Here is a 7,076-nt window from a genome sequence, read left to right on the forward strand (position 1 = left end):
AGGAGAGAAGACCAACGGAAGAGTCTGGAGACTCATGGAACAACATTCACTGGGCAGAGGTGGAATATGTAAAATGTTCCGCTTTGCCTGCACTGGGCTACACTGCATCTAAATAAAACAAGAGAATATAAAGTGTGCACTATTTGTGGTCTAGTTCCTTTAACCTTTATAATCCTTCTAAATCGGGCCTCTTAGCATTCTCATTTTACAAAGGAGAGGAACAAAAGCTCAGAGAGGCTAATCTACTGCTCCGAGGTCACTCATCATGGAGCCAGGACACAAATTCTGATGGTCTGACCCGACCACTGCTTCTATTATACAAGTCTCTCTTCAGAGCAGTCCTAAGGTGAGTCTTGCCTCCAGCATAGAGATGAAGTCACTGAGACTCAGCAGGTGAAGTGACTTGGCCATACTTACACACTTAAGATCCAGCCAGTTCTGAATCCGTGAAATTTGTGTCTGAAAACATGGGAGCTGTCTAGGGCACTGGATGGTCCAAGGCAGTACCTGGGTGGGGCAAGAAATGATGAGCTAGCTGTTAAGGCCTTGGTCCCACCACCATAACCCCCATCACCTCCGCATGCTTCCTGCCATCCTGTTTTCTTGGTCTTTGGTGAGCCCCCAATCACTGCCTGGGCCCAGCTTTTGTACCAGAAGTCCTTGGTGCTCAGCTCTTTCTGCACCATCCGGTGTCCCTGAGTACACGTGACACACCCCAAACACCCTGAAGGATCTCAAGGTGACCCTGACCTTCAGGAGCCTCACTGATTGACCTGGCTGAGCATGATTGTCACCAACAACTAGCTGTCAGCACCACGCAGGATGTTTCCTGTCACATCCTTCCTTCAGAGCATGGAAGGACAGCCGTCTTACAGTGCATCTCATTGGACTCACTCAGTGGCTCTCTGATCAAGCTTCTGTCCCTCTGGGGGACCAGGAACGTAGGTTCAATGGACTTGCCTTTGGTCACTTCACTGGTTAGTAGCAGGACTGGGATCCGAACCTAGATGGCCCTATAATTTGCTGTCATGGACAGAGCCAGCCCCCTCCTGAGCAGAGAGGGACTGAGGAAAAGAGTAGCTGAGGGATGTGTACTTGGTGTATACGTGGAAAGGTGTCTTTGGGTAAGCCCTGGTAAATTGCAGGGAGGTCTAACTCATCTTGTCCATTTAGTTTATATGTATCAATTTTCACCATGGGATCTGGCCAGAAGAGGGTGTCAGATCCCCTGAAGTTATAGGTCAGTGTGAGCCATCCTGTGTGAGTGATGGGAACTGAAAACTGGTCCTCTGCCAAACAACAAGTATTCTTGACCCAAGTTATCTCCCTAAGCTCCTTAAAAAATGTATTAGCTTTTTCGTTCTGTGACAAAGCACCCAGGGCAAGCCATTTAATGGAGGGAGGACTGATTTTGGCTCCCAATTACAGAGGCACAATCTATAGTCCTTTGGTGCTCTCTTGCTTGGTCAGGTGGAGTATCTCAGGGGGATGTAGGTGTCATAACAAAGCTTGGCCTCATGGCCATCAGGAAGTAAAAAAAAATAGAGTCTAGTGATGAGTAATAACACCCAAGGGTACACCCCCAATGAACCACTTCCTCCAAATCTGTCCATCTTCCACTTTCCAATAATGTCACCAAATTATGGATCTACCAATAGATTAACCCACCCCTGAAGCCTAGTCCTCATGGCTTAATCGCTTCCACAAAGCTTTATCTCTGAATGCTGCTGCCATTGTGATCAAGCTTCTGCTGCAGAGCTTTAGCAGAGGTGCAAGGGGATGCTTCATATACAAATCAGAACAATTTCCCTCTCCTCTCCTCTCCTCTCCTCTCCTCTCCTCTCCTCTCCTCTCCTCTCCTCTCCTCTCCTCTCCTCTCCTCTCCTCTCTTCCCCTCCCCTCCCCTTCCTTTCCTTTCCTTTTCCTTTCTTTTCTTCCTTCTTTTTCTTTTTCTTTTTTTTTTTGTTTTTTGAGACAGGGTTTCTCCGTAGCTTTGGGTTCCTGTCCTGGAACTAGCTCTTGTAGACCAGGCTGGCCTCGAACTCACAGCGATCCACCTGCCTCTGCCTCCCGAGTGCTGGGATTAAAGGCGTGCGCCACCACCGCCCGGCTTCTTCTTTCTTTTTTAAAGAATAGTCTTAGGTTTAAAAGAAAGTTACGAAGACAATACAAAGAGTTTTTCGTGTTTCACACCGTCTATCTTCCATTCTTAACATCACAATGGATATTAGGACAGACGAGATGACTCAGCAGGCAATGGCACTTGAGGCCTTGAGGCTCAGCTTGAGGATCTGAGTTCAATCCCTGGGGCCCACCTGGGTCATCCTGGTTGCCATCTGATCCTTACAAACTTGCTATGGTATTCATACCCTTCCACAGATGAATAAGTAAGTGAATAAGTGTAATCAGACATGTTTAGATGAGTGCATGTGCCATAGTAGGTTTCTTGAAACGAATGAACAGATTTGATACACATTTGCTGACTGAAGTTGATTCATTGTTCTGTAGTTTTTAGTGAATGCCCTTCTCAGTCCCAGGATTCTCTCCAGGATACCACATAGCCTGTTGTGTTTTGTCTCCTAGATGCCCCTTGGCTGTGGCCTTCACAGTTTGGAAAGTTGCTGGAGACCCGTGTTCTCCTGTGATGACACGCTGTGTAATTCCGCAGACACATCAAGAGAGGCTCACCTGCTCCTTGTGTGGCATTGCTCAGGTAAATAGGAGGGACTGGGGTCCCCAGAGGCCTCCAATTTTGAGCATTGCCACCAAAGAGGACAGAGAAGGGGAGCAGTGTTTAGGGAATGGTCAGGCTGCTTTTTTGTCCTCCTCAAAAGGATTGAGGGCACAAGTGACGTCATTTGTGGAAAGAGATTCTGGGACATAGAAAAAGGACCTACTCCAGAGAGTTGGGAGGACACCCAAGCCCTTCTCCAGTGTCTCCCCACACAGAGCAGGGAAGTAGGCTGGGGTTCACACAAAGCCTTAACATTACAAAGACAATGCAACTTCCAGACTTGAGTTTTAAAAAATGCCCTTGGCATACCTGCCGAACTTTTCAAATGGGGGCTAACCTGTGCCTCATGGGGCAATGTTGCCAGAGTTGGGGGTGCCCCTTTACTGAGTGGGCTCTGCACTCATAGGCACCGATAAAACGAGGTGGCTCAGAAATGCCACCTGGGTCTTTGCTGAGGCAGTCAGGGTGACTCATTGCCTTCTACCAGGACTGTGCCGATTGATGCAGCTGACTTTCCTTCACTGGGTTGTTAACCATTGCCAGACTGGCGGGTGTCAGTTCTGTCTATGAGGGGCAGAGGCAGCGCTTTTGCCTGGCATGCAAAATATCCAAACACTGCTCACCACAGCTATGTCTTGGCTGGAGAAGAATGTTTGCACGCCTCCTGTACCTTATGAGGCCACCATCTGCTTGCTTCTTGTGCCATGATTGCTGGAAATCTCTATGGGCTGGTGGCTGGTAACCTTAATGGTCCTTTCCACCGAAGCCTCTCCTTTTCCACTCTGCTACATTGTGTTTACCTAGAGGTTAATGTCTCAGTATGACAATGTCAAAGACATCAGACAGACACCAGAAATACGTCTCCATAGACTGACACTTAGGGATCTCTTAGTTTATTCTTTGTCTTGTCTTGTTTCTTTTGAAACATGGCCTCACTATCCCTGGCTTGGCTGGAACCTCACAGAGCTCCACTGGCCTCTGCTTCTGAGATTAAAGGTGGGTATGGTCACATTAATCTGAGTGGCTTCTGGTTTATTTGGTACCTGCTTTGTGGCTGTCCTTCCATGGTGGGTAACTGAGTGCTCAGGTTGGTCAGGCAGACGCCTGACTGTGGAGCTGCTGGCCTCTAAGGGAGGTGAGACACTGCCAAGGGCAGCTGTAGCCTTTTATGGACCATGCTTTGGCATCCTCACTAGATAAATGTTTGTGTCTTCGGTTTTTACGCTTGAGCATGTGTCCACCACGCAAGTTACCAGGCTCAGGAGGCAAACACGTTTACCCACCGGGCCATCTCATCAGCTCCACCTGGGGACAGACTCTCATGTTGGACTGGCGCTCCCTATCTTACTGCCTCAGTTTCCTGGGTACCAGGAGTACAGGAACTCCTCCTCATGCTTAGCTCTCACTTCATTTTCCAGAGGAGAAAACGGAGACATGGAGAGATTAAGGACCCTTTCCTACAAGGTCCATAGAGCCATTCTTCCCACTATACTAATCTTGAAGATTGAATGTTTTTTTTAACTCAAGAGCCCTGAGTTCCACTTCACTAACCACCCACTCACTGAGGCCAGAGCCACTGTGAGTTGCCGGATCCACCTGTGCCTTCTGCCTCAGCATCTTGCCTTCATGGAGCTGCCCTATTGTTGAGGACATCTGCCAGTCTTTTGCGCCTCTTCCCAGTATGAGGAAATTAAACCCAGCAGCCCCACTAAAGGCCTGGCTCTGGGGCCGCTTCCCATGCAGGGATTTATCGGGCTGCTTTTGGGTTCATAGCCTAGGTGCACAGCAGAGGAGGGAAGGAGAGAGGGAGGGAAAGAGGGAGGGAGGAAGATCCTGTGGCATAAAATGTACGCTACAGATCCCTCCCTCCTTCCCTCCTTTCCTTCCTCCCTCCTCTTTCTTTCTTCTTTCCTTCCTTCCTTTCTTAATTCTCATTATGAATCTGTCTGTCTGTCTGTCTCTCTGTGTGTTTGTATCCATGCTTGTGTAAAGACTGTAGAACCACGTTTGGTGGTGTTTCTCAGGTTGTCCACCTTGCTTTTTGATAGTCTCTCACTGGCCTGGGGACTATTGTTGATTCAGCCAGACTGAACAAGGATCCACCAGCCTCTGCCTCCTCAGCAATGGGACCCACAAGTGTGCACCACTACACCTGGCTTTGAGAAACAGGTCCTGGGGTGGCACTCGGATCCTGATGCTTGCAGGCTGAACACTTTGCGAACCCAGCTGCCTTCTTGGGGGATATTTCCATGTCAGTCTATGTTCCATTTATTCCCTTGACACGCTGCTGTGTGCAATGCAATGTGATGCCCTAGACTTTTGTGCCTTTTTGATTTTTAAAAACAATTCCCTTTAGTTGGACATCTAGTTTGTTTCAGTGTTTGGCTATTTCAAATAATTTTGCTCCGTGTGTCCCGCGCTTGCCTCTCTGCTCACATGCTGGCTTCTCTAGGGTAGATACTACAAAGTGGAAATGGTAAGCCAAGAAATATCTAAAATTTTAGCAGATGTCACCAAATTACCCTCCAGAATGGCTGGAGCATGAGTTATACCCACAATCATTTGTCTTCTATGGCTTCGGGGCATTAGAAGTTGGGGTAAAAGTTTTTCTTGGGGGGGGGCACAGTAGTGCAAGGGAGGCTCCTAGGATGCTGGTGATTTCCTGCTTCCTAATATGACATCAGATTCCCCAAATTCATTAAGTGGTCTGCTTGCGAGAGGTGCCCCTTCCTACACACATGGTCCTCAGTGCTGTCTGGATGACACTGCCGGCCACAGGATTCTATCCATCTTTCACAGCATGGCCAGTGCAATAGAGGGGCGGCAACCTTGCTTTGAATTCATTTTAATTAAAGTGGATCACACTGGACTGTGCAGCTCTGGGGAGTTGTGAGACCACAGGAGAAAAGCTGAAGGCCAGAGGACAGATGACAGAGCAGTTAGCGCATGGGACAGAGTTCAGCCCACGCTGCTCACAGTTTATGTCACATGTGGAGGGGAGAGTCATTCGTGATTTGCTTTGTGGATCCTTTCTGATGGAATTTAGATCCCTCCTTCCCTCCCTCTTGTCCTTCCTTCCGGTTCAACTGTGACTCCAGGCAGAATGAAAGAGTAGTGTTGAAATCTCTCCTCTGGATGGTGTGGAGAAACTCACTTTACACTTTTCCCCCGGCTGTGTTCACTTTTTCATTTGGAGATGTTGCCTGTCTTCTCCTTCTCTTCCTCTTCCTCCTCCTCTTCCTCCTCCACTTTCTCCTCCTCCTCTTTCACTTCCTTCTCCACCTCCGCCTTTTCCACTTCCTCCTGCACCTTCTCCTCTTCCATCTCCTCCTCCCCCACCTCCTCCTCTTCCACCACCTCCCCCCCCCCCACTTCCCTTCTTGAGCTGCAATGGAGCTGCCTGCTGTGCTGTGTTAGTCTCTTAAGCACAGAGTTAACAGTGGAAAAGCAGAACAGTCACACGCTTTTGTTCTTTCAAGGTTTCCTACCCCTCCCCCCACTTCTGGCCAATACTTTGCGGATCTCAGCAATTCTTTTAATGATTTTGAAAAGCTACCAGAAGCAGCTATTTGACGGAGTGATCCCACTATAAGGGAACACTTGATTCAGACTCCTGTGCCCGACTTGTGCCCAGTGACCCGCCAGCTGCCTTAGAATGGGCCTGGAGTTAGGTCGGTTCATTTCACTGCTAGGCAGGGTCATATATTGCTGAGAACTAAAGCTGCACCTGTGTAGACAGACTTTCAGCATCCCAAGTTTGCCCTGGCAGGCTCTAGCTCCCTCAGGTGAGACTGGGCTCATAGCCCCACCCCATCTGACTCAGTGGGAAGAAGAGGCTGACCTTTTGCTTATATTTTAGTCATAAACCTGACACATGCCTCTCTGCATATGGGCAATTGTACTCACTCAGAGGAAGACTGTTACCCAGTGGAATTCCTGGGCCAATGGCTGCAGGTTTGTTTTTTTTTTTCCAACTGTGATAGATTTTGACCTCAGTCTAGGCTTATTTTAAACCTCTTAGGAGCACTAGACTTAAAAGCAATGTTCTGATAAGTTCTGAAAAGTTTCCTCAAGTCATGATAATAATCACTCCTGGAATGTATTTGTTGGGTGGATTTGGAATTTGGGAGAAAACAGATTGTTTTTCTTCTTTTAACAGGTCTGGTTTCTGCCATCCCTATGGCGTAGGCATGTGGATGGGGTGCGGTGCTTGGTGGGAGGAGCTTGGAGGCCAAGCAATTGAATCCCCACTAATCCTAGCTTGGGAGGGCCTCTGAGCTAAGGTGAAAACCGCCTCCTTGGGCACCTATCCAGCAGGAAGCAGAGCTTTGCAGGGTTATGA

At 48.4% G+C, this 7,076-nt stretch overlaps 1 long non-coding RNA gene across 1 annotated transcript in view; it reads left to right on the top strand.

Annotated features, from left to right (window-relative positions):
- Positions 1–3,730, top strand: part of LOC142858299 (uncharacterized) — a 44,891-nt gene extending 41,161 nt beyond the window's left edge. Inside the window, exons 2-3 of the long non-coding RNA XR_012912001.1 lie at positions 2,584–2,713; positions 3,699–3,730. This is a non-coding gene — a long non-coding RNA (uncharacterized LOC142858299). The remainder of the gene's footprint in view (positions 1–2,583; positions 2,714–3,698) is intronic.
- The last annotated feature ends 3,346 nt before the right edge of the window (positions 3,731–7,076 follow it).

This window comes from Microtus pennsylvanicus, chromosome 10 (genome assembly GCF_037038515.1).
Source record: "Microtus pennsylvanicus isolate mMicPen1 chromosome 10, mMicPen1.hap1, whole genome shotgun sequence".
Taxonomy (NCBI): domain Eukaryota; kingdom Metazoa; phylum Chordata; class Mammalia; order Rodentia; family Cricetidae; genus Microtus; species Microtus pennsylvanicus.